Below are 27,971 nucleotides of genomic sequence, written 5' to 3'. Positions count from 1 at the left end.
GTGGTCAATTCAGCCACAAGAGTGCTGGCAATACTCTTAAACCTCCAAAGTAGGCAAGTTTTGCTTCATAAAGCACTGTGCTAGTGACCAGACAACTAATATGCAATTAGATTGAGCAATATTAGCAAACTGAGATGTTTGCCTGCCTACTGTGATTCTTGCATTTATTTGAAACCAATAATTTTCTTCCATCCTACTCTGATGTATTCCAGAACCACCATTATTTATTTGAAGCTCCCACTACAAGTTCTTCCACAAATAATTGTTCAAGGATGTGCATTGACTAATTTAATTTTTTTCCAGGTTTGTCATCTTGTGCTCTTCTCATACATTTCACTGACATTTCATGTGCTAATGGAAATCTTATAAATACAAAAGATTCTGCAGAAGCTGGAAGTCGGAGTAAAACACACAAAATGCAGGAGGTATGCAGCAGGTCAGGCATGGAGAGGAATGAAGAGCCGCTGTTTCAGGGTCTCAGCCTGAACCATCAGCTCTTTATTCCTCTCCGTAGATGCTGCCTGACCTGCTGCATACTTCCAGCATTCTGTGTGTGCTAATCTTGTGCAACTTGCCTGTTCAATTGACTGGATATGATCACGATAGATTCTTAAATATTTTGAAAATGTAGTGTTTAATTTCAACATAAATATTCAGAGCAGTGCATTTATGTCATTTAAACTCACCATAATTATTGCAATGTTCTTCCATGTATGTATATTGTTTTGTATATAACATTCTGGGGTCACCTATTGTGACCAGTACTTCTGATGCGGCCTCTTGTATATTGGTGAGACCCATCATAAATTAGGGGGCTGCTTGTCAAGCACCTCTACTCTATCCACCAAAAGCAGGACATCCCAGTGGCCAAACATCATAATTCCAATTCCCATTCCCATTCTAACATGGTCCATCCTGAGTGCTCCTCTTCCACTAGGAGTTGTCATGGACCAGTGGCTTCCAAAAGGTAGCAATAATAATAATAACAACTGTATTTACAGAGCACTTATCATACAGATGATGTCATTCAAAGCACTTTACAATGGGATAAAAGTACAAACATGAAAATAAAAGACATTAGTTTAGATTTTACAAGGGGAGCCAAGTTCCCAAGTTTATCAAGAGCTTTATCACTCTTGGCTTTGAAACCAATCAAAAGTATTTCATTTGGTGGGGATGTTACATTTCTTCAAGGAGACTTTGAGCATCATCTTGAACTTCTTTCTCCATTTGTGTGATAACCTCTTGCGATGACAGAGCTTGACATAGAGTCTAGTCTAGGCATATGAACCATGGGCTGATGCAAAGATTTAAAGATTAGCTTTATTTCAAATGCGAGAAAATCTGCAGAAGCTGGAAATCCAAACAACACACACAAAATGCTGGAGGAACACAGCAGGCCAGGCAGCATCTATGGAAAAGAGTAAACAGTCAATGTTTTAGGCCAAAACCCTTAATCAGGATATCATTTGTTGCATGTATATTGAAACATACAGTGAAATGCATCATTTGCTTCAATGACCAACACAGTCCGAGAATGTGCTGTGGACAACCTGCAAGTGCTTCTGGCGGCAACAAAGCATGCCCACAACTTACTAATCCATATTTCTTTGGAAAGTGGGAGGAAACCCACATAGTCACATGGTCACTGTCCCTTTACAGACAATGATGGGAATTGAAGCCATTCTACCCTGGTTCCCCAAATACAGAGGGAGCAGGGATTACTGCTGCCTGGTAAACCATAGGTTGTGTGCCAGCTCTGAGGCGGTATTATGAACCTTTTTCTCAATCAGGTTATTAAGAAGGCAAATGCAATGTTGGCCTTCATTGCTAGAGGAATTGCATTCAAGAGCAGGGAAGTCATGCTGCAACTATACAGGATACTGGTGAGGCCACACCTGGAGTACTGTGTGTAGTTCTGATCTCCATACTTGAGGAAAGATATACTGGCTTTGGAGGCGGTGCAGAGGAGGTTCACCAGGTTAATTCCAGGGATGAAGGGGTTAACCTGTGAGGAGAGATTGAGTCGCCTGGGACTATACTCTCTGGAGTTCAGAAGAATGAGAGGGGATCTTCTAGAAACATACAAAATTTTGAAAGGGATAGATAAGATAGAAGCAGGAAAGTTGTTTCCATTGGAAGGTGAGATTAGAACTAGGGGACATTACCTCAAGATTCAGGGGAGAAGATTTCGGACGGAGATGAGGAGAAACTGTTTTCCCCAGAGAGTGGTAAATCTGTGGAATTCTCTTCCCAGGGAAGCAGTTGAGGAGTTCTCACTAAATATATTTAAGAAACAGTTAGATAGGTTTTTACATAGTAAGGGAATTAAGGGTTATGGGGAAAAGGCAGGTAGATGGAGCTGAGTTTACGGACAGGTCATCAATGATCTTATTGAATGGCAGGGCAGACTCAATGGGCCGGATGGCCTGCGCCTGCTCCTATTTCTTATGTTCTTAATCAACCAAATTCATAACACAGTGACAGGAGCTCACTTCCTAAAGCTGGAACAGTACTGGTTTTGGATAGGTGATGCAACTACCTTGGTGACTCCACATATAAGAATCATAAAATTCTGAGAGATGTTCTTTAGTTAGTCTTGTGAGACCATGGATTTGTGCCTTGGAAGATTTCAGGACGCAGGCCTGGGCAGGGTTGTATGGAAGATCTGCAGTTGCCCAAGCCTTCCCCACCACCACACTTCGTCCACACCACCGATATTGTCCAAGGGAAGGGCATTAGGACTCATACAGCTTGGCACTGGTGTCGTCGCAAAGCAATGTGTTGTTAAGTGCCTTGCTCAAGGACACAAACACACTGCCTCAGCTGAGGCTCGAACCAGGGACCTTCAGATTACTAGTCCGATGCCTTATCCACTAGGCCACACGCCAACACAGGCAACCCCAAAATTACAAACTGATCATTTTATTCCAAACAGTATCATAAGCATCTTGCACCCATAAGGCTCAAACTTCCAGAGCGTTCTGGGCTTTCTTAAGACTATTCCAATGGTTTCTTTATTTGCTAATAAAATATATAGTAGCTTGAAAAAGTATTCAGCCCCCAACCCTTTGTTCACATAAATGAATATTACTGCTGAGGATTTTGATTGATTTAATTGAAGATTTTTATTTGTGAATCATATGCTCCATTTTATTCACAGTAGAACACAAAAAAAGGAAATTATAAAGTATGAAAAACTAAAAATTCATAAACCGAAATGTCAGCAGTTCAAAAGTATTCATCCCCTTTTGCTCAGTTCTTAGTTGAACCACCTCTTGCAACTATTATAGCCAATAGTCTTTTTGGACAAGTCTCTATTAGCTTTGTGTAACGTGATGGAGCAGGGTTTGTCCATTCCTCCTTGCAAAATTGCTCAAGCTGTGCCAGGTTGGTTGGGGAACAGTGATGGACAGCAGTCTTGAGGTCTTGTCAGAGAAGTCCAGTCGGGTTGTCAGGACTCTGGTGAGGCCACTCAAGGATATCAATTTTCTTCACTTGAAGCCACTCCATGGTTGATCTGACAGCATGCTTTAGTTGTTGTCCCACTGAAAGACAAACTTCTAGCCAATTTAAGATTTCTGACAGAGGCTAGCAGGTTCTTATCCAGGATCTCTCTGTATTTAGTAGCATTCATCTCCCCATCAACCCTGACCAGATTTCCAGTCCCTAATGCTGAAAAGCATCCCATAGCATGATGCTACCTCTGCCATACTTTACAGTAGGGATGGTGCCTGATGTGCAGTATTGGATTTACACCACATGTGACACTAGAAAAAAAGCATATCCTTCCTGTAAAGTCTTTGCAAAGTGTCACTTAGAAGACACTGTAAAGATGCGGAAGGTCTTGTGGTTGGATGAGACATGGCAGAAATCTAATACTTGTAATTTGTAAAAGCTAACATTAGATGCGCAGTCTGGAGAAGTGACCCAAAGGCACTTTGCTTAAGGTACCCACATAAACTTTGGGGAAAATAAATGTGGCGTCTTGATTATGCCTTCAGAACATGTAATAATTCCCTTTGGACAAATTTCGGCGCTTTTGGATAGTTACACAACAGAACCTGAGACAGCTCACAGGATGGCAAGAGAACATTGATATAAATACTCTGGGTAACCCACTCCAGAGACTGAAAGGCTGCAGAAATTACTATACCATTTTGGTAAAGTTATGTTCTTTCATAAATTTCTGTTGTCCCCTCGCCATCCAAGCCGAAATAAAATTCCAGGAATTTCAGAGCTAAAGGTCTTGAAATGTTTTTAGTTGGTGTTTACATGGGAGAAGTCATTGGGTGAAACAGAATTAAAAATAATTGGCTTGTGGGTGTAATTTGTTTTCAATATGAAAGGTGTCAGTCTGCCTCCATTATCAGCTCCTGGCCACATATGACATGAAAGAGATGCTCAGATGGTATTTTCCTCCCAGGTGCCAGAGTCAAGGTCATCTCAGTTCAGACCCACAGCATTCTAAAGGGAGATGTTGAGCAGTCTTGGTACATAATGGAACCAATGACATAGGTAGGAAAAGGGAGGAGGTCCTAAAGAAAAAGAATTTAGGGAGTTAGGTTGAAAGCTGATAGTGGTAATCTCTGGATTCCTGCCCACGGCATGCGTCAGTAAGGGTAAGAATAGGATGATTTGGCAGGTGACTGAGTCGCTGAGGAGCTGGTGCAAGAGGCAGGTTTATGGATCTCCTCTAGGAGGTACGACCTGTAATAAAGGGATGGGTTACAGTTGAACCCAAGGGCAACCAATATCCTGTCAGCATGATTTCTAAAGTTGTTGGAGGTGGGGGTTAAACTAATTTAGTAAGGGGATGGGAATCAGAGTGATAGGGCTGAGGATGTGGCAGTTGGTATACAACTAGATGCAGTGTGTAGTGAGACTGTGAGGAAGGTCAGGCAGATGATAGGGCAAAATTGCAGTCAACAGGATGAGTTGCAATGTAACTGAGACAAAATCAAAAAGGGTGAATACAGGACTGAAGGTGTTATAGTCGAACGTGTGCAGTAGACAGACTAAGGTAGATGAACTTGTATTACAGTTACAGATGGGCAGGTATAACATTATGAGCATCACCGAATTGTGGCCAAAAGAAGATCATAGCTGGGAGCTTAAGATCTAAGGATATACAATGTATCAAAAGGACAGGCAGATGGGCTGAGGGAGTGGGGTGGTTCTGAAGTGGTAAAAAAATGAAATAAAATCCTTAGGAAGAGGTGACATAGGATCGGAATCATTGTGGGTAGAGTTAAGAAACTGCAAGGGAGTTATATACTGAACAGGAGCCAGGATGAGAGCTACAAACCAAAACAGGAGATAGAAAATGCACATCAAAAGGGCAATGTTACAAAAGTCATGGGGGATTTCAATATGCAGGTAAATTGAGAAAATTAGGTTGGTGCTGGATCCCAAGAGAGAGAACTTGTAGAGTGCCTACAAGATGCCTTTTTAGAGCAGCTAGTGGTCAAGCCCACTAGGAAAGGGCTATTCTAGTTTGGGTGTTGTGTAATGACCTGGATGTTATCAGGGAGCTAAGGTCCTTAATAACCCTTAGGAGACAATAATCATAATATGATAGATTTCACCCTGCAATTTAAGAGGGAGAAACTGAAGTCAGAAGTATCAGTGGAGTAAAGGGAATGAGAAAGGGGCTGGCCAAAGTCAATTGGAAGAGGACAACAGCAGGGATGGTGGCAGAATGGTGGTTGGAGTTTATGGGAGAAATTCAGAAGACTTAGGATAGATGTATTCCAATGAAGAAGTATTCTGAAGGTAGAATGATGCATGTTCGTTGAACAGGTCCATGGTTTTTCTTTGTTTCATGGCTGTCTGTGGAAAGATGAATCTCAGGGTTGTATACTGCATACATATTTTGATAATAAATGTACTTTGAATCTTTGAAAATGGATCAGCCTTGATGAAATGGAGGAGCAAACTCGATGGAGCGAATGGCCTAATTCTGCTCTTAACTCTTAAGGACTATGGTATTGGAACCTGCATGTAAATATTACACTGTGATTACCCAAAATGCAGCAGAAAGATAACACTGATATATTGAGTTTTCACCATAATTATTAACAGCAAATCGAAAGGTTGGTAGAAAAAAGAGATACAAACAGAGATTTTAATTCACTCTGCTCCACAGAAATGGGTGATAGTGAAGTCATAAAAGATTTCTGGATCATTGGGACCTCTTTTGGGGTAGGCGCAACCTGTACAAAAAAGACAGGTTGCACTTGAATCCCAAGAGGACCAATATCCTGGCAGGGATGTTTGCTAAGGCTATTGGGGAGAGTTTAAACTAAAATTGCTTGGGGGTGGGAACCGAATTGAAGAGACAGAGGAAGCGGCAGTTGGCTCACAAATAAAGAAAGCTTGGAGACAGTGCAAGAGGGAGAATAGACAGGTGATAGAGAAGTGATATGCTCAGATCGATGGTTTGAGATGTGTTGCTTTTAATGCAAGAAGCATCATGAACAAAGCGGATGAACTTAGAGCGTGGCTCAGTACTTGGAGCTATGATGTTGTGGCCATTACAGAGACTTGGATGGCTCAGGGGCAGGAATGGTGATAGACTGCCAGACTTTAGATGTTTCAGAAAGGACAGGGAGGGAGGCAAAAGAGGTGGGGTGTGGCACTGCTGATCAGAGATAGTGTCATGGCTGCAGGAAAGGAGGAAGTCATGGAGGGATTGTCTACTGAGTCTCTGAGTGGAAGTTAGAAACAGGAAGAGGTCAATAACTCTACTGGGTGTTTTTTATAGACCACCCAATAGTAACAGGGATATCAAGGAGCAAATAGGGAGACAAATTCTGGAAAGGTGTAATAATAAAAGGGTTGTCGTGGTGGGAAACTTTAATTTCCCAAATATTGTTTGGCGTCTCCTTAGAGCAAAGGGTTTAGATGGACTTGAGTTTGTTAGGTGTTCAGGAAGGTTTCCTGACACAATATGTAGATAAGCCTACAAGAGGAGAGGCTGTACTTGAACTGGTACATGAGTCAGGCCTCTCAGTGGGAGAGCATTTTGGAGATAGTGATCTCAATTCTCTCCCCTTTACTATAGCATTGGAGAGGAATTGGAACAGACAAGTTAGGGAAACGTTTAATTGGAGTAAGGGGAAATGTGAAGCTATCAGGCAGGAACTTGGAAGCATAAACTGGGAACAGATGTTCTCAGGGAAATGTACGACAGAAATGTGGCAAATTTTCAGGGGGTATTTGTGTGGCATTCTGCATAGGTACATTCCAATGAGACAGGGAAAGGATGGTAGGGTACAAGAACCGTGGTGTAGAAAGGCTGTTGAAAATCTAGTCACAAAGAAAAGCTTATGAAAGATTCAAAAAACTAGGTAAAGATAGAGATCTAGAAGATTATAAAGCTAGCCAAAAGAATGAAATTAGGAGAGCCAGAAGGGGTCATGAGAAGGCTTTGGTGAGCTGGATTAAAGAAAACCCCAAGGCATTCTACAAGTATGTGAAGAGCAAGAGGACAAGACATGAGAGAATAGGACCAATCCAGTGTGACAGTGGAAACGTGTGTATGGAACCAGAGGAGATAGCAGAGGTACTTAATGAATACTTTGCTTCAGTATTCACTATGGAAAAGGATCTTGGTGATTGTAGGGATGACTTACAGTGGATTGAAAAGCTTGAGCATATAGACATTAAGAAGGAGGATGTGCTGAAGCTTTTGGAAAGCATCATAAGTCTCCAGGACTGAACAAGGTGTACCCTAGGCTACTGTTGGAGGTGAGGGAGGAGATCGCTGTGCCTCTGGCAATGATCTTTGCATCATCAATGAGGACGGGAGAGGTTCCAGAGGATTGGAGGGTTGCAGATGTTGTTTCGTTGTTCAAGAAAGGGAGTAGAGATAACCCAGGAAATTATAAACCAGTGAGTCTTACTTCAGTGGTTGGTAAGCTGATGGAAAAGATCCTGAGAGGCAGGATTTATGAACATTCGAAGAGGCATAATATGATTAGGAGTAGTCAGCATGGCTTTGTCAAAGGCAGGTCATGCCTTATGAGCCTGATAGAATTTTTTGAGGATGTGACTAAACATATTGATGAAGGTGGAGCAGTAGATGTAGTGTATATGGATTTCAGCAAGGCATTTGATAAGGTACCCATGCATGGCTTATTGAGAAAGTAAGGAGACATGGGATCTATCGGGATCTTGCTTTGTGGATCCAGAACTGGCTTGCCTACAGAAGGCAAAGAGTGGTTGTAGATGGGACATATTCTGCATGGAGGTCGGTGACCAGTGGTGTGCCTCACAGATCTGTTCTGGGTCCCCTTCTCTTTGTGTTTTTTATAAATGACTTGCATGAGGAAGTGGAGGGATGGGGTAGTAAATTCACTGATGACACAAAGGTTGGGGGTGTTGTGGATAGTGTGGAGGGCTGTCAGAGATTACAATGGGACATTGATAGGATGCAAAACTGGGCTGAGAAGTGACAAATGGAGTTCAACCCAGATAAGTGTGAGGTGGTTCATTTTGGTAGGTGAAATATGATGACAGAATATCATATTGACAGTAAGACTCTTGGCAGTGTGGAGGATCAGAGGGATCTTGGGGTCTGAGTCCATAGGACTCTCAAAGCTGCTGTGCAGGTTGACTCTGGTTAAGAATGCATACAGTGCATTGGCCTTCATCAATCGTGGGATTGAGTTTATGAGCTGAGAGGTAATGTTACAGCTATATAGGATCCTGGTCAGACCCCACTTGGAGTACTGTGCTCATTTCTGGTCACCGCACTACAGGAAGGATGTGGAAACTATAGAAAGGGTGCAAAGGAGATTTACAAGGATGTTGCCTGGATTGGGGAGATGCCTTATGAGAATAGGTTGAGTGAACTTGGCCTTTTCTCCTTTGAACAGCAGAGGATGAGACGTGACGTGATAGAGGTGTTTAGGATGATGAGAGGCATTGATTGTGTGGATAGTCAGAGGCTTTTTCCCGGGCTGAAATGACTAACATGAGAGGGCACAGTTTTAAGGTGCTTGGAAGTAGGTATAGAGGAGATGTCAGGAGTAAGTTTTTTATGCAGTAAGTGGTCAGTGCTTGGAATGGGTTCCGGAGGCAGTGGTGGAGGCTGATACGATAGGGTATTTTAACAGACTCCTGGATAGGTACATGGAGCTCAGAAAAATAGAAGGCTATGGGTAATTTCTAATTTCTAAAGTAAGGACATGTTCGGCACGGCATTGTGGGCTGAAGGGCCTGTATTGTGCTGTAGGTTTTCTATGTTTCTATGTTTTCTATGTTGAACTACTTCTTCATAAACTCTCAGCAATTTATAAACACAAGAGATTCTGTAGTCGCTGGTATCCAGAGCCACACACAAACAACTGGAGGAACTCAGCAGGTCAGGCAGCATCCGTGGAAAGGAATGTACAGTCATCAGGATCTCTCCAAAACGTTGACTGTTCATCCACTTCCACAGATGTTGCCTAACCTGTTGAGTTCCTCCAGCATTTTGTGCGTGTTGCTCCCAACAATTTTCCTCCAGACTATTGCTGGGAGAATGGGAAGAGGGTAGTGGGAACATAAAACAGTACAGTGTAGTGCATTCCTTCCAACCCAAAATATTGTGCTGTCCATTTAACCTAATTTAAGTTCAAGCTAACACTTCTGTCTGACATAGCCCATAACCCTCCATTTTTCTTTCATCTAAGAGTGTAATTGTGGGATGTGGGCTCATAGGGTCAGAATGGCCAATTCATGTGCTGTATCTCTAAATAAATAAAAAGAATCTCAAAATATATTTTAAAAATACAGTCATTCCAACGGCATCGGAGGATACTTTTGGAATAAGAGGTTATTCACCTAAGCAACTGTGTAATACAGGATTTTATGTCCTAAATTCCTCATTATAGAAAGGATGTGTAGAGAGATTTACTAGGATGCTGGCTGGATTACCCAACAGATTTCACGGAGAAATGTTGAGGGAGCTAGAGCTTTCCTCTTTGCAGCAAAGGAGGATGAGAAGTGACTTGATAGAAGTGTAAAAGATGATAAAAGACATAGATAAAGTGGACATCTAGCACCTTTATCCCAGGGCAACGTTGGCTAATTCCTTTTAAGGGTGATTTGAAGAAAGTATAGGGGAGATATCAGAGGTAGCTTTTTTACACTAAGTAGGAAATATCTGGTGGTAAAGGCTGATACATTATAGAATCTACATTAGGGACTTTTCACCACTGTTTGTGAGGAGTTTGTACATTCTCCCTGTGGCTGTGTGAGTTTCCTCTGGGTGCTTCTGTTTCCTTCCATGTTCCAAAGACGCACCAGTTAGTAGGTGCACAGGTGTACCTAATAAAGTGGCCACTGCATGTAATGGTTTAGTGCACCAAAGTCCAATTCTTTACAATCACTTTGATGAAGCTATTCTACAACTCTGGGAATGGTGCTGAAAACAATAAGGAAATTCAAGGTGATGACTTCGGATTTCTTTGATTTATGTACTAAATTCAAATTCATAACTTAAACATGAACTTATTATTAGGTCTCACATAAAACAAATTGCTGGAATTTCAGGAAGCCAAGGAAATATTGCAATCACTGATGCCTGCAAGCTGAATAAGGCTGAAAATAGAATTGTGCAGAACCTACATGTTTGCTTTTGATAATGTTGGAACCCTTGGCAGAGAGCAATCAGTTCCACAGTTTGTTTTCATTGCTCTTGAGGTTTGGTTGATTTTCATTTTTGGCTACTTCTGAGAGTGGAAGAAATGTACTAATGAGTGAATGAGCAACACACATTGAGCTGGAAAATGTAAATGTGATGCTAATTCCTTGCAAAAAATTCATGTCTCTTTCTTAAATACTTAATGTTCAATAGTAAAATTGGTGATAAAACCGTAAACCATGGAAACATAAATTGGAAATAAACTTGAATTTAACAATTTTTGCTCAACAGCTACTTCCATCAATTTAGCTATTTGACAAACATTGTGCTACCAAATGGCTTTTTGATATCTAAAGTAGATCAGAAGCTGTATACTGTGATATTAAATGTGCATCATCATAAAACAGAAATTCCAAAGTGATTGGGTTAATGGTGTAATTGCACAATAATTCTTCAATCAGTACCTAAACTTTTTAAAAAAACTTATTACATATTTTACAAAATTTTTGACCTTTATCTAGGTCCTAAGTAATTGCAGTTTAACAATACTTTAACAAGCTATAACAAACATTGCATTTACATTGGTTCCTGCTTTGCAATGCCCAGCAGAGCATTGATTTCTTACAGCATTCTTGGGCTAGTTTGAACACTCAAAGGGTAGCATAAGCAGCTGTTCCACAGATAAGGACATTTGCTCACATTGCTTTGTGCTGAGGTGCCGGGAACCTGGTGTAAACCCTTGAACTCCACAGGGATATGCATCACTCACTGTTCCTGTGGAGAAGCTGCCCATGAGGGCTGGTGTTGGATTGGTGGAATTGAGCAGAGTGGTCATTCAGCACTGAGATGGGCAGCTGGGTACTGTGGTGAATTTGAGCCATTGCTTGTGGTGCCAACTGGTCTTCTACACATTGACAGACAACTTCAAAGCCTGTGAAACATTAGCTCTCACAGGCAGACTCTCCACACTGTGCCACATGGCACCATGTTTTAGACCAAAACCCTTTATCTGAAACATCATCTGTTTACTCCTCTCCACAGATGCTACCTCACCTGCTGAGTTCCTCCAGCATTTTGTGTTTGTTCCTCTGGATTTCCAGCATCTGCAGAATCTTGTGCTTATGGTTTGGTTTTAAAATCAATGGGTCATAATTTCACGCAAGGTCAAGTGCTGAAACCGAGGAATTCTTTTTATGATGCTCAATTCATTTAATCAACAGCATACTGCTCACACAGACCTATCAACCAATGTTAAAACAGTGTAATCACAAAAAAATAATTTCAGAACTTGAATCTGAAGGTTTAAATTGCATTAGACTTGTATTATAAGTATTTAGTACCAACTCAAGATAAAGGCATTTATAAACTAACCATAACTTGGATTCAACATTGAGTTTACTCTAACTGTCTTCTAATCTCATTGATGTTTGATCCACATTTTTTGCATTGAATCCCTGACTCAGGCATAAACTTAAGATCTTGACCCAAAGAGAAGCATATTTGCCAATTATCTGTTTTGCATTGGTCTCCCATTGAATCTAGCCAGTCCCATAACTGTTGCAGAACATTTAAAATTTTACTTAGTGAAATGACTTCCTGTAGCTATTGTTTGTGTCTTTTTGCAGAATAAAAGATTGCATGTACCACGATATAAACATGTGCTATTTTTTGTTTGCTCATATGACTCCTGCACTCATCAAGATCAGGCACGTCTGCACTTGGAGTGAACCCTTTCTCATCCAAGATTTAAGGCTTCAATGTGCTGTTAGGGGAATATACTTTAATCCTATCGTCAGATAGCCTATGTTGTAATGAAGATACTAATTTAGCAACCTGTACTAGGGATCTCAATTCAAAGCCTAAACTGAAAACTATTGAAGTGCCAACTAAACAATAACATTTGTTAGAAAAGTAATTACAGATTTATCAAAATTATTTTCCATTCACTTTTCAAATCTAATCATGTCCACACAAAGCACAGAAAAACTACAATTGTTCCAAGAGTAAGGTTCCAGTGTGTTCAGAAAGCATTATAAATATAGGTGTTGTTGACTTACTGAACACTACCACTAAACTGGCTATGGTAAACTTGCTCTTACTGAAGGTCAAATGATTGATAAAAACAGATAATAAACAGCTAATGTGTGTCTGCAGGAAAATTATAACAAGAAGTAGGAAAACCAAAATAATCCCATGAATATTAAACAGTTCTTTCTATCATAAATACATCCAGTGCCTCACCAGATCCTCAGTTGTGTGCGTAGGCTCTAAAAAGGAGATGGCAAGAAAGGCAATTAAAGAAATAGAACATAGGACATAGAATAGTACAGCACAGTACAGGCCCTTCAGCCCACAATGTTGTGCTGACCCTTAAATCCTGCCTCCCATATAACCCCCCACCTTAAATTCCTCCATATACCTGTCTAGTAGTCTTTTAAATTTCACTAGTGTATCTACCACCACCACTGACTTAGGCAGTGCATTCCACGCACCAACAACTCTCTGAGTAAAAACCCTTCCTTTAATATCCTCCTTGAACTTCCCACCCCTTACCTTAAAGCCATGTCCTCTTGTATTGAGCAGTGGTGCCCTGGGGAAGAGGCACTGACTGTCCACTCTATCTATTCTTCTTAATATCTTGTATAACACTATCATATCTCCTCTCGTCCTCCTTCTCTCCAAAGAGTAAAGCCCTAGCTCCCTAAATCTCTGATCATAATGCATACTCTCTAAACCAGGCAGCATGCTGGTAAATTTCCTCTGTACCCTTTCCAATGCTTCCACATCCTTCCTATAGTGAGGCAACCAGAACTGTGCATCATTACCTCGCGACTCTTAAACTCTATCCCTCTAATTATGAAAGCTAACACCCCATAAGCTTTCTTAACTACCCTATCTACCTGTGAGGCAACTTTCAGGGATCTGTGGACATGTACCCCCAGATCCCTCTGCTCCTCCACACTACCAAGTATTCTGCCATTTACTTTGTACTCTGTCTTGGAGTTTGTCCTTCCAAAATGTACCACTTCACACTTCTCCGGGTTGAACTCTATCTGCCACTTCTCAGCCCACTTCTGCATCCTATCAATGTCTCTCTGCAATCTTCAACAATCCTCTACACTATCCACAACACCACCAACCTTTGTGTCGTCTGCAAACTTGTCAATCCACCATTCTACCCCCAAATCCAGGTCATTAATAAAAATCACGAAAAGTAGAGGTCCCAGAACCAATCCTTGTCAGACACTAGTCACAACCCTCCAATCTGAATGTACTCCCACCACCACAACCCACTGCCTTCTGCAGGTAAGCCAATTCTGAATCCATCTGGGCAAACGTCCCTGGATCCGATGCCTTCTGACTTTCTGAATAAGCCTACTGTGTAGAACCTTGTCAAATGTGCCATTGATGAGCCATTGTTTACAGTGCAACATGTCAGAAATGGTAAAATTACTTGAATGTGCATGTTTTAGAATGTATTTAGTGCCAGTGTATTGCTTGTACAAGGTGCAATTCAAATTACTGATCCAGACAGACAGACATACTTTATTGATCCCGAGGGAAATTGGGTTTCGTTACAGTCACACAAACCAAGAATAGTGTAGAAATATAGCAATATAAAACCATAAATAATTAAATAATAATAAGTAAATCATGCCAAGTGGAAATTAGTCCAGGACCAGCCTATTGGCTCAGGGTGCCTGACACTCCGAGGGAGGGGTTGTAAAGTTTGATGGCCACAGGCGGGAATGACTTCCTATGATGCTCAGTGTTACATCTTGGTGGAATGAGTCTCTGGCTGAATGTACTCCTGTGCCTAACCAGTACATTATGGAGTGGATGGGAGTCATTGTCCAAAATGGCATGCAACTTGGACAGCATCCTCTTTTCAGACACCACCGTCAGAGAGTCCAGTTCCACCCCACAACATCACTGGCCTTATGAATGAGTTTGTTGATTCTGTTGGTGTCTGCTACCCTCAGCCTGCTGCCCCAGCACACAACAGCAAACATGATAGCACTGGCCATCACAGCCTCCATATCCATTGATATCACTGAGGCAATGAAATCTGTTTTTATTGCCAGGCACTTAGAGATGTTTGTTAATAAGTCTTATATGACTCAAATTTAAACTTAACTCTAGCTGATGTGATTTGAGCTTTTATTTAATATATGGAGAGAGTTTGCTAGCATTGGATGGGGGTAGGCAGCACTGACTGGTTGGGCTGAATGTTCTGTTTCTGTGTTATACTTTTCTATGACTCTATGAAGCTTTTAAGAATAGGAAGAATGTCAAGCCTGCACAGGCAGGCAGCTCCCAGTTTCCAGCCAGCTAACAGGAGTCACCCACCACTCGTTTCCAACTCGTCACCTGCAGCCTAATTAAACCCAATTCTCATTCATAGTTCTTATTAACTCATCAAACCAGCCAGCCTCAACAAGTTGCTCCTAGCCTTCCATTACCTTGTTGCTTGATATGTTAAGTAGTTATTCACTCTTGTCTTGTGGCCCATCGTGGTATGTTATTTTGCAGTTTATTATTAAAATTATTGCTCTCTGCTAATCCATCTCCACTGTTCTGTGTTTGGGTCAAGCCCCTTTTACATCCCCTGATAAAATTCAGTAAGAGTTTTCAATCCTAATTGCCATCTAATGACCATCTAGTGCCAGAGATCTGGATTCACTGTAATGACCGTCAAATTTACATGTTCTTCCCATTTTGATTAATGAGAGTCACATATTCAGAGTTCATTTCTGGCTCCATCTGTAATGGTGTTCATACAATCTCCTGATGAGTGCGTAGATTTCCTCTGGGTGTTCCAGTTTCCTCCCACATACGAAGATTTACCGGTTAGTAGGTTAATCAGTCATTGTAAATTGTCCTGTGATTGAGCAAGTGCTAAATAGGTAAGATTGCTGGATGGTGCAACTCTTTGGGCTGAAAGGCCCAGTTCTATGCCATATCGCTAAATAAATAAATAAAGGAGAAAACAGGAAAATGGTGCATATGTAATAACCCTTCTTCCAATGCATGATTGCTTTCTGTCTTATCCCTGCTCCTAGCATCATCTTAATTGAAAATGTTTCAGAATGGTAATGGGATGGGAAGGTGTCATTAAAATCTCTCCTGATATTTTACTAAGCAGTTACAATCAAACTATATCTAAATGAATATTTTAAGATCTGTGCTTTATTGAGAAGCTAAACTGAGGCAATGTAGCATAGCAGTAACATAACACTTATGGCTCAGGACATCGGAGTTCATTTCCAACATCATCTGTAAGGTGTGTGTACGTGCTCCCACGGTCCAAAGACGTACCAGCTAGTAGTTAATTGGTCATTGTAAATTGTCCTACGATTAGGCTAAGGTTAAATCAGAATTTACTGGGTGGTGTGGCTCAAGATGCCAGAAGAGCCAGTTTTGTGCTGATTCTCAATAAATAAACTTAGTATGGATTGATAAATGTTTCTAAGAAGTTGTTTTCTTGATGCCCTTAGCAATGAGAATCATGAAAACTGGAAATGTAATGTGTCATTCAACATACAGCAGAATATGTGAAATTAATCACCAGGAAATAATAGTATTGACACCATCCTTGTGACCGGTTTCCTCAGACCCGCTTTGCATATCATCAGTGCTAAAAAGCCACACACTAAAGCCATCTGTAAGATGGGAAGCTAAGACTACAGTGGAATAAATTCAAAACACAAGGCATTCTGCAGATGCTGGGAGTATTGAGCAACGTACACAAAATGCTGGAGGAACTTTCACGAGGAAATCTGCAGATGCTGGAAATTCAAACAACAACATACACAAAATCCTGGTGGAACACAGCAGGCCAGGGAGCATCTATAGGGAGAAGCACAGCACTTCTCCCTATAGATGCTGCCTGGCCTGGAGGAACTTTGCAAGCCAGGAAGAATCTACGGAGGGAATAAACAGTTAACATTTTGGGCCAAGACCCTTCATCAGGACTGGAAAGAAAGGGGGTAGAAGCCAGATAAACTTTTGGCCTCAAAATCCTAAAACAAAAATTGGTTATATTATAATGTGATATATTTCCGAGATGAATTTTATCACAATATTACTTTGGAAAAACAACTTTGCAAAAATGCTTAATTTTGCAACTTGTGCAAAAAAGTCACTTTTGCAAACCATCAATATCACAGTTATAAAGACACGTCACCAATAACTCCGACCAACTTCTATAGATGCACATTGGAGAGTATGACTGCATACTGACTGCATTATGGCCTGGTATAGAAGCACCAATGCCCAGCAATGGTCAAAACTACAGAAAATGGTGCATACAGCCCAGTCCATCACAGGAAAAGCCTTCCCTTCCATTGTGGACACTTATAAGGAAAACCACCACAAGAAACCAGCCTCCATTGTCAGAAACCCCCACTAACCAGACTATGCCCTCTTCCCACTCCTACCATCATGCAGGAGGTACAGAAACCTTAGGTCCCACACCGCCAGGTTCAGGAACAGTTATACCCTACAATCATCAGGCTCCTAAACCAAGGTGGGTAGCTTCACAACCTACAGACTCACTTTCAAGGACTCATTACAATTCATGTTTTTGATATTATTTTTTGATGTTCTTTGCACAGTGGTTATTTGTCAGTCTTCGTTCACATATAGTTTTTTTCATAAATTCTATTGAATTTCTTTATTTTCCTGTAAATGCCTACAAAAGAAAGGAATCTTAAGGTCATATCTGGTACATACTTCAATAATAAAATTTACTTAGATCAAAAGGATTTTTTTATTATAACAACAAGGTCAGTGAACTATTGTTGCAGGAAATAGAACAATGAAACAGTGCATGCAGAAAAAGAATGATAATAATAATAAATAAATAAGCAATAAATATCAAGACATGCATTTGAAAGTGAGTCCATAGGTTAGGGGAACATTTCAATGATGGGGCAAGCAAAATTGAGTGAGGTTATCCCTTATGGTTTAAGAGTCTTATGGTTGAGAGATGAGGGATGATAACTGTTCCTGAACCTGGTGGTGTGGGTTCTGAGGCTGCTGTACTTTCTTCCTGGTGGCAGCAATGAGAGGACAGCATAGCTGAATAGTGAAGGTCCATGACGGATGCTGGATTTTTGCGACACAACCTAATCAAATGTGAAACTCCTCATCTTCTCTTACCTCTTCCTCTGTCACACCAGAACCATGGGTAATGCAGAACGGTGAGCTGACTGCCTTGTCCATGTTTCTGTAATAATGGTGACAACATTATCTCAAACACCAATCCATGCTCTGACTCATACATATTACCTATAAGGGTTTTTGCAGAAAAGCAAGGAAAAGCAAAACAAATGTTCCTATTAATTTTCTAATTTCTGGTCAGTAATGAATCCGCAAAACATCAACTATGGTTGAATTTTTAATGATCATGGAGCAGGAGCTGATTACACTTTCACCTGTTGGAGATGCTCATTGCCTAGTTCATGTACAGTACAAATGTTTCTTGACACATCAAGCCATGGCTGAAAGTCATCCAGTCCATCCTAAAGCTGTCTACTTTATGCTCTGAATAGATAGAAATGGAGATGAATAAAATGCAGTCATGAAATAATATCTGAGCTTGTCATTTTATGAGGGACTGAAGATTCAAGTTCAGGTTCAGGTTATTGTCATTGAATTATACACATTTATACAGGCAAATGAAACAATGTCCCTCCAGACCAAGGTGCACAACACAGTACATATAGCTCACACACAAAACACATAAAGTAATATTACCACAAATAGATTAACAAATAGTAAGGTTCATATGCGATGCCAGCTAAAAATTAAAGTAAATAGTATAACACTACTGGTCCTTCATGCGTGATTAGACCTGAGCACAGTAGGGAGTTCAGCAGTCTTACGGCCTGGGGAAAAAAGCTGTTTTCCATCTTTACTGTGATTTATAGATTTTAATGACTGTATATTGCAACATACTGGTGCTGCAAAACAACAAATTTCACAACTTATGCCAGTGATATAATATCTGATTCTAATTCTGATTATTGATAAAGCAGATTAAGTTCCTAGAGTCGGGGACATTAATCATAAAAAATCCTGCAGTGACCATCACCTCCCACAATCTCATCCTAGAATGTTGATAATGATAGTAAGACCATGAGACCATAAGATACAGCAGCAGAATTAGACTATTTAGCCCATCAAGTCTGCTCCACCATTTCATTATGGCTGACCTATTTTCCCTTTTAGCCCCAATCTCCTGCCTTCTCCCTGTATCCCTTCAAGCCCTGACAAATCAAGAATCTATCAGCCTCTGCCTTAGATATACACATCTGCCTGTGGCAACAAATTCCACAGATTCACCACTCTCTGGCTAAAGAAATTCTCCCTCATCTCCATTCTAAAAGGATGCCTCTCTATCCTGAGGTTGTGTCCTCCAGTCTTAGATTTTCCCACCATAGGATACATCCTCTCCACATCCACTCCATCAAGGCCTTCCAACATTTGATAATTTTCAATTAGGTTAACCTTCATTCTTCTGAATTCTAGTGATACAGACCCAGAGTTATCAAATGTTCTTCATATGACAAGCCATTCAATCCTGGAATCATTTTTGTGAACCTCCTTTGAACTCTCTCCAGTTTCAGCACATCTTTTCTAAGATATAGGGCTTAAACTGCTCGCAATACTCCAAGCAAGGCCTCACTAGCACTTTATAAAGTCTCAATATTACATCCTTGCTTTTATATTCAAGTCCTCTTGAAATTAATGTTAACATTTGCCTTCCTCACCACAGACTCAACCTGCAAATTAACCTTTAGGGAATCCTGAACAAGAGCGCCCAAGTCCTTCGCATCTCAGATTTTCGTATTTTCTCTCCATTTAGAAAATAGTCAACCCTTTAATTTCTTCTACTAAAGTGCATGAACCTGCCTGACAATGTATTCCATCTGTCACTTCTTTGCCCATTCTCCTAAGTCCTTCTGTAGCCTTTCTAATTCCTCAAAACTACCTGCCTCTCCACCTTTCTTTGTATCGACAGCAAACTTTATAACAACGCCATCAATTCCATCATCCAAATCATTGACATATAGCATAAAAAGAAACGACCCTAACACAGACCCCTGTGAAACACCACTAGTCACTGGCAGCCAACCAGAAAATGCTCCCTTTATTCCCACTCTTTGCCTCCTGCCAATCAGCCATTGCTTTATCCATGGTAGAATCATTCCTGTAATACCATGGGATCATAGCTTGTTAAGCAGCTTCATGTGTGGCACCTTGTCAGAGACCTTCAGAAAATCCAAGTACACATCAACTGATTCTCCTTTGTCTATTCTGCTTGTTATTTCTTTAAAGAATTCCAACAGATTTGTCAAGCAAATTTCTCCCTTAAGGAAATCATGCTGGGTATAGCCTATTTTATACGTGTCTTCATGTACCCCAAAGCCACATCCTTTACAATTGACCCCAACATTTTCCCAACCACTGAAGTTAGACTAACTGGCCTATAATTTCCTTTTCTCTGCCTCTCTCCCTTTTCTAAGAGTGGAGTGACATCTGCAATTTTCCAGTCTTCCAGAATCATTCCAGAGTCTAGTGATTCTTGAAAGGTTATTACGCATGCCTCTACAATCTCTTCAGCCACCTCTTTCAGAACCCTGGTGTGTACATCATCTGGTGACTTATCTACCTTCAGACCTTTCTATTTCTCAAGAACCTTCTCCCTAGTAAATGGTAACTTCACACACTTCATGACCCCTGATACCTGGAACTTCCACCGTACTGCTAGTGTCTTCCACAATGAAGACTGATGCAAAATACTGATTCAGTCTGTCCACCATTTCATTGTACCTTATAACCACCTCTCCAGCGTCACTTTCAAGCAGTCCAATGTCCACTCTCTTCTCCCTTTTACACTTTATAGATTTGAAGAAACTGATGGTATACTGTCATTGAGATTGATACTAAGATGGAAAATGATGCTGGTGAGGTAATAATGGGGGACAAAGAAGTGGCAGATAAACTTAATGTACTTTGCATCAATCTTCACTGTGGAAGACACAAACAGTGTCTCAGAGGTCTTTAAGTGTCAGGGAGCAGGAGTGAGTGTCATTGCTATTACAAAGGAAAAGGTGCTAGGCAAACTGAAAGGTCTTAAGGTGGATAAGTCACCTGGACCAGGTGGACTACATCAAAGAGTTCTGAAAGAAGTTGCTGGAGAGACAGCAGATGCATTGGTCATCTTTGAAGAATCACTTGATTCTGGCATGGTTCTGAAGGACTGGAAAATTCCAAATGTCAATCCACTCTTTAAGAAGAGTGGAACGCAAATAAGTGAAATTATAGGCCAATTAGTCTAACCTCAGTGAGTGGGAAATTGTTGAAGTCTATTATTAAGGATGAGATTTTGGTCTACTTGGAGACCAATGATAAAATAATTCAAAGTCAGCATTGTTTCTGTAAAGGAAAATCTTGCCTGACAAATCTGTTAGAGTTCTTCCAGGAAGTAACAAACATGGTAGACAAAGGAGAGACAATAGATGTCATTTACCTGGATTTTCCGAAGGCGTTTGATAAGCTGCCATGAGGCTGCTTAACAAGTCCCATGGAATTATAGGAAAGAAGCTGGGATGTATAGAGCAATGGCTGACAGTCAGGAGGCAGTGGGTGGGAATTAAGTGAGGCCTTTTCTGGTTGACTGCCAGTGATTAGTGGGGTTCCTCAGGGGTCAGTATTAGAATCGCTACTTTTCACATAGTACGTCAATAGCTTAGTTAATGGAATTGATGGCTTTGTGGCAAAGTTTGCAGATGCTACAAAACTAGGTGGAGGGGTAGGTACTGCTGAGGAAGTGTTGCAATTGTAGAAGGACTTAGATAAATTGGAAAAATGGACAAAAAAGTGTCAGATGGAATACAGTGTTGGGAAATGTATGATAATGCATTTTGGTAAAAGGAACAAAAGTGTGAACTATTATCTAAATAGGGAGAAAATTCAAAGAGAACTTGGAGTGTTCGTGCAAGACTCCCAGAACGTTAATTTACAGGTTGAGCCTATGGTAAAGAAGGCAAATGCAATGTTGGCATTTATTTCAAGTAGAATAAAATATTTAAACAAGGATATCACGCTGAGGCTTTATAAGACACTAGTCAGGCTGCACTTGGAGTATTGTCAACAGTTTTGCACCCTTTATCTCAGAAATGGTGTGTTGATATTGTAGAGAGTACAAAGGAGGTTCACTAGGATGAATCAGGGAATGGAGGGGTTAATATATGAGGAGCGTTTGGCAGCTTTGGTTCCTTACGGACTGGAATTTAGAAGAACACGGGGGGATCTCATTGAAACCTGCCAAATGTTGAAAGGACAAGATAATATGGATGAGGAGAGAATGTTTCCAGTGCTGGGGTGTCTGGAACTAGAGGGCACAGGCTCAAAATTGCCCGGGGATGACTCTTTATAACTAAGATAAGGAGGAATTTACTCAGCCAGAGAGTAGTGAATCTATGGAATGCTCTGCAATAGACTGTGGTGGAGGCCAAGACCATGGCTAAGTGAAAATCGATAGTTTCCTGATTAGTCAATGGTAATGGTGAGAAGGCAGGTGTATGAGGTTGAGTGAGATCCAGGATCAGCTATGATAAAATGGTGGAGCAGACTCACTGGTCTGCAGAGCCTGCTTCTGCTCCTATATCTTATGATCTTATGGTCTTACGATGAATCTTTCCTAGATTGGAGACAGTCATAATCTGCCACTTCAGTAGTATAAATGTTATTTGTTGTTCACAAGCCAATAATCAGTGTTACCCAGATCTTATTGGAATTGTGTAGCACAATCCTTCTCAGTGGTACGGCCCCACTTCCAACTTCCAAAGTGATTAAAGATCTGCAATGAAGCACTTGAAATACTTCTCTAGAAATATCATTTGACTGAGATGACTAGCCTCAATAAGCAGGCCAATCCTTCACATGATGTTGCATGTGGTCAAATTTTCCTGAAAGATTGAGGTTACTCATTTGATGATAAAACAATTGCTGCTGAACACAACTCTAAACCTAGGGATTGCTGTTAATGAACTTCATATGTAAACATAATTTCAAAATTTCCTTTGAATTAAAACAGTTCTGCAAATAATCATTGCAAAATAAGTACTTTGATATCGGCCAGATTGTTTGGAAAGGACAGATTATGAGCAACACATCCAGATTTCAAATAAATAGTTTAAAATAACTATTGACAATAATGCAATGAGGTTAGATTTTATAAATCATTCCCAAGGCATTCTTAGTGAGTACACTAATAAATTACATTTAAGAATTAATGCTCCTTCCTATTTGTAAGATACTTTTACTCAGTTTCTTCATAGTGGCAAAGGCAGTAATTCACTTGTCTGCTCCTTGCTGCATATCCAGACCAAGACCGCATTCAAGACAAGAGCCCGATCATCCTAAATCAAGTATGTATGAGGCTAGTTGAGTGAAATTTATTGTCATCTGCAAAAGTACATGAAAAACTTAGAGGCAGCAACATCAGGGGCACCAAGTATTATGGGTAGAGTGTCATAGAAACACTACAGCACAGAAACAGGCCCTTTGGCCCATCTAGTCCATGCTGAACTATTAATCTGTCTATTCCCTTCAACCTGCACCTAGCCCCTAGCCCTTCATGCCCCTCCCATCTATGCACCTATCCAAATTTCTCTTAAGTGTTTAAATCGATCCCACTCCATCACTTCCACAAGCAGCTCATTCCACACTCTCACCGCCCTCTGAGTGAAGAAGTTTCCACTCACGTTCACCTTTCTCCTGTAATCCATAACCTCTAGTTGTAGTCACACCCAACCTCAGTGGAAAAAGCCTGCTTGCATTTACCCTATCTATATCCCTCATAATTTTGTATACCTCTATCGAATTTCCCCTCGGTCTTCAACAGTCTGGGGAATAAAGGCCTAACTTACTCAGCCTATAACTCAGGTCCTCAAGTCCCAGTAAATTTTCTCTGCACTCTGTCAATCTTATTTACATCTTTTCTGTAGGCAGGTGACCAAAACTGGACACAATATTCAAAATCAGGCCTCACCAATATCTTATACAATTTCAACATAACATCCCAGGTCCTGTGTTCAATACATCGATTTGAGTATCATATAAATAGCATTCATAAGAAGAACATAAACACTATTTTCAATGAAATTGTATGAAAACACAATTGGAATGGAAAAAGCAAAGTCCAGTTTAGTGCAAAGCTGTCATAGTGTAGCTAAAATGTAGTGACTGCAGTCTGCTTGTTGGTTGAAGGGATGGAGCTCATCTTGGTGGAGTGTGTCTTCAGGCTTCTCTATCTTTTGCCTGACGGTAGCTGTGAGAATATGGCATGACCCATATGGTGGAGATCTAATGATGGATGTTACCTTCATGTAGATAGTACTGATGGTGGGAAAGAGTGTATTGGACAGAGCCCACTACCTTATGCCATTTCTCAGGCCACTACGCATCGGAACCTAACCAGACCATGATGCAACCAGTCATGAAACTTTTAATAGTATGTTGGTAGAAACTTGTTAGATTGTTTGGTGACAAGCCAAATCTCCTTAACTAACTAAGAAAGTATAGACACTGGCAGGCTGTCCTTGGCATTACGTCTATGTGCAGGGTCCAGGATAGGTCATCTGATATATTACCACACAACTTCAAACTGCGGATTCTCTGCATTGCAGAATCCTGATGCAGACGAGTACATGTTCACGCTCCGTGCTCTTCCTGAAGGCAACAATCAGCTATTTGATTTTCCTGAAGTTAGCAAGATGCTGTTGTTGCGGAACCGCTCAACCGGCCGTCCTATCTCGCTTAGATAAGCTGATTCATCACCACCAAAATCCGTCCAACAACAGTGGTGTTGTCAGCAAATGTCAGATTATAGGCGAGAAAGCGATGAAATTTGTTTTCTATAATTAGACGGTCCTACTTTGAAGGAACCGATATTTGGATGGGATTGAAGACCGTTAAGTTATGGTGCACTATGCGCTACCGATCCCTGGACAAATTTTGAGGTGCACGAGTCTCGAGATAATACAATTGACCAGTCTTTGACTACATTCCTGAAGGAGAGTGATTCGATCAAAACTAGCCAAGATGAATTTGCTTTGAAGATATTTTTTTCTTGTGAATGGCTCTCCACATGGGGAGACAATGTAACTTTGCTCAAACCTCCCTACAGTGGCTCTCCAAGCGTGAGATAACTCGCTCAATATCAGCTAATCAGCCGGTCCACCATTTGCCGCTTAGTCACGCGCGTAAATGTTTCTGTGCTCTCAGGGCCACTCTCTTTCTGAATATGGTAATAAATGTACGCGTCACGAAGATGCTGCCATTTAATTATTTACGCATTCCTTTGTTAATAACTATTTACCTGTGTGGCCCCTTTCATTCTAGAACCTACAGAACGAAAGAACAGAATATAGATTTCAACTAGGTACGTAACCAGACACAAGTACGGGAGATCAGTGAACCTCTGTGGGTAGTGATGAAGTAGGGACAGCGGCTGAGGGAAAATCATTCTCTCTGTTCCAGACGCATTTAGACGTGAAAGAATACTAGCTGTGCGTTTTACTACCTTTCGGCCAGTTTTGTTCTGCGTGACCGCGCCTCTCTGTGCACACCAACACGTCCCGCTGTAAACAACGGGGGAGGGGTGGGGGTTCCAATAACTGAGACTGAGGTTGACATCCGGGACCACTGAACGTTCTCCACATTGTAAACGGAGTGTTTCTTCCACCATTAGGTGTTCATTTAAGGGCATATCATCATTGCACAATGTTGCCGAAGTTAATTAAAAATACATTTTAAACCTTTCAGGATTTCAAAGCCCGACTGATGGCTGACAGTGAATTTCGTTGCTTATTGATACTAAGCGGTCCTTGCTAAGCCGTTTTATATTGGCAAAATGTCTTGAGGAAGACAACAGATGCCTAGCGTGCTCTCGCTCACCTGTATGTCGCCTCGTTTCAGCCGGGCTTTCTGTTTGACGGAGCTGACGTGTCACCTACAAGCAGAACCTCAGAAACCTGTAGTAGGTACGGTGCTTGTACAGACCTGATCTGACGGGTTATACATTTCAGAGTAAAACTTTCTGTGAAAGTTATTGCTTCAAAACTCTTGCAAAGAAACATTGTGATTTGATTATGTCGATTGCGGTTTTAGTTCTGTACAAAGGGAAGCATTTAAACTCGAACTGAATAATAGCTACTATTCACACCCAACCTATAGATTGGTTCTGCAATTGAGGAACTTGGTTGCAATTTCCGCGACGATTCCTCCAATCATTGCCATCACCATATCGGATCATGCATCTTTCCCCCGAAGCAAAGAAACTCTTTACTTCTCAAGCGCTTATCTCGCAGGTATTTTACTCTAACTTTGTGTTTCTATTACGCGCTTCTTCTCCTTCCCTCCCCCCCCCCCCCCCCCCCAATGCTTGGTGTATTGCACTGTGCCGTTAAATGAAATATTTATCGCCCTGTCTGAATGTTGGCAAATATTTCTCACTTACTGAACAGAAATCCGTCATCAGCGTTCTTCAACCAGTGTGTTTAAACAGGCAGTGTCGCAGGATGAATGTGCTGAATTTAAACAGTCCTCTCCACCAGATACCATCAACAGAGCAACATTCTGCAATTTGAGGCAAACAGTAGCAGGAGGTTATGCGCCATAATCGGGTTCCATCTTTAATGCGGGCCGTACAATTACATCGGGGCCACTCAGGACTGCCTGGCAGGGATTTCTAGCGAGTTATATGCGGCTCTAACTGCAAGAAGTTAATCCTAATGATGAGAAAACGGTGCGCGATATTACTGCAGCACTGGGCTTCTTGATCATATGTCGACGTTGTCCGTTCGAAACTACGACCAAAATTTTGACAGCCAGCATACGACAAAACTGAGCTGAATTCAGTTTTGTATACTTCACCATCACCCCCAAAACGTATGCAGCCGTGCACATACACGCAAGAGTATGCTCTATATTGGCAGGTATAATCTATAGGTCAACAGATATGAAACAATCTTTGACCTATACCTATATGAAAACATCCGCGAACGCATGCATTGTAGGGCCAATTCCATTCAACTCATTCCTTACGGCTACACTTTACATTCTATGGACACATACCTGTGTACGTCCATGGACATTCTTATGTGTGCATGCGCGTCCTCAGAAAAATAAACTATGGGGGATATTGAAGTTTTATGTTTTAAAGTAATTAGAACCTAATTACTTTAAAGGTGCTTAAAAGCCAGGAGAATAATCCCAAGCCCATCTACAAAGTTTACCTTTTTTTTTATTTTAAGAAGTGAACATTCTAAGCATGTCACTATAACTTAACATACCTGCAACGTATTGAGTAATGTTTTCTAAGCGAAGAGAGAAATGGCGAATAGGGAAAGGTTTGCGAAATTATTCTATAATGAAACATGTATAATTCAGCAAACATCTTATCGTATGTGCGTGGTAATCTACATGCAATGCGGTAAACAGGTCAAAAATGAAGGGAAGGAAAAACAACTTGCCACTCAACGCTTCGTAGTATCGGAGCCTATCGACTCTGATCACACGTTCAAAGATGAGATCCCATCTATAGATCTAGAAGTACAATCAGCGTACTTCTTCCGATGCGGAGCATTGAATGGATACACACACACACACACACACACACACACACACACACACACACACACACACACACACACACACAAATGCACACACTCGTATACATACACTCACATACATACAAACGCATACATCACACACATACACTCATACACACACCAACGCACAGCCACACACATACACTCATACGCACACAAACGCACACACAAAGGCATACACAATCACACGTTTCAGAAGTATCGCAGTTTTCAAAGCTAGATTAATGCGTGCCTAACAAGTCAAACGCAGACGACCGCTACAGAGAACTTCAATAGTTGTGTCGTCATTATATTACAGCGGGTTAGTTTATCTCTACATATGCATAAATTAAATGCCAGAATTATTCATGTTTATCATTACAATGCTCAAAAGAATTCTAACTCTACAATAATTGTAGCCAGTAATATACGCTGATCTCAAATAATTTTTACAGAAATATGCTTTGGAGCGGGACAAATTAATGGCTGAATGCTTGCAACAATCCTTTAAAATGCGACTTTGACGCTTCTTAAATAGTTTTGAATCGCTCAGTTTTCCTGGCGTTTTTGAGCATTAAAACCAATCGAGTTTAAATATTCATTAACTCTATACCGTTATCCATTATTCCGATAGGAGGAACTATCGTCAAATGTTCCGTATTTTCACTTGA

General features: G+C 40.9%; 1 long non-coding RNA gene across 1 annotated transcript; it reads right to left on the bottom strand.

The window, feature by feature from the left end:
- Positions 1-615: 615 nt before the first annotated feature.
- LOC140715107 (uncharacterized) lies at positions 616-26,274 on the bottom strand. The gene is made up of 2 exons (XR_012096061.1): positions 26,169-26,274; positions 616-1,411 (listed from the first exon to the last, which is right to left on the bottom strand). It is a non-coding gene; the product is annotated as an uncharacterized lncRNA (long non-coding RNA).
- Positions 26,275-27,971: the final 1,697 nt, after the last annotated feature.

The sequence above is a fragment of the Hemitrygon akajei genome, chromosome 23, assembly GCF_048418815.1.
Source record: "Hemitrygon akajei chromosome 23, sHemAka1.3, whole genome shotgun sequence".
Taxonomy (NCBI): Eukaryota; Metazoa; Chordata; class Chondrichthyes; order Myliobatiformes; family Dasyatidae; genus Hemitrygon; species Hemitrygon akajei.
The sequence above is the reverse complement of the archived record's forward strand: the minus strand, read 5'-3'. Positions and strand labels throughout refer to the sequence as shown.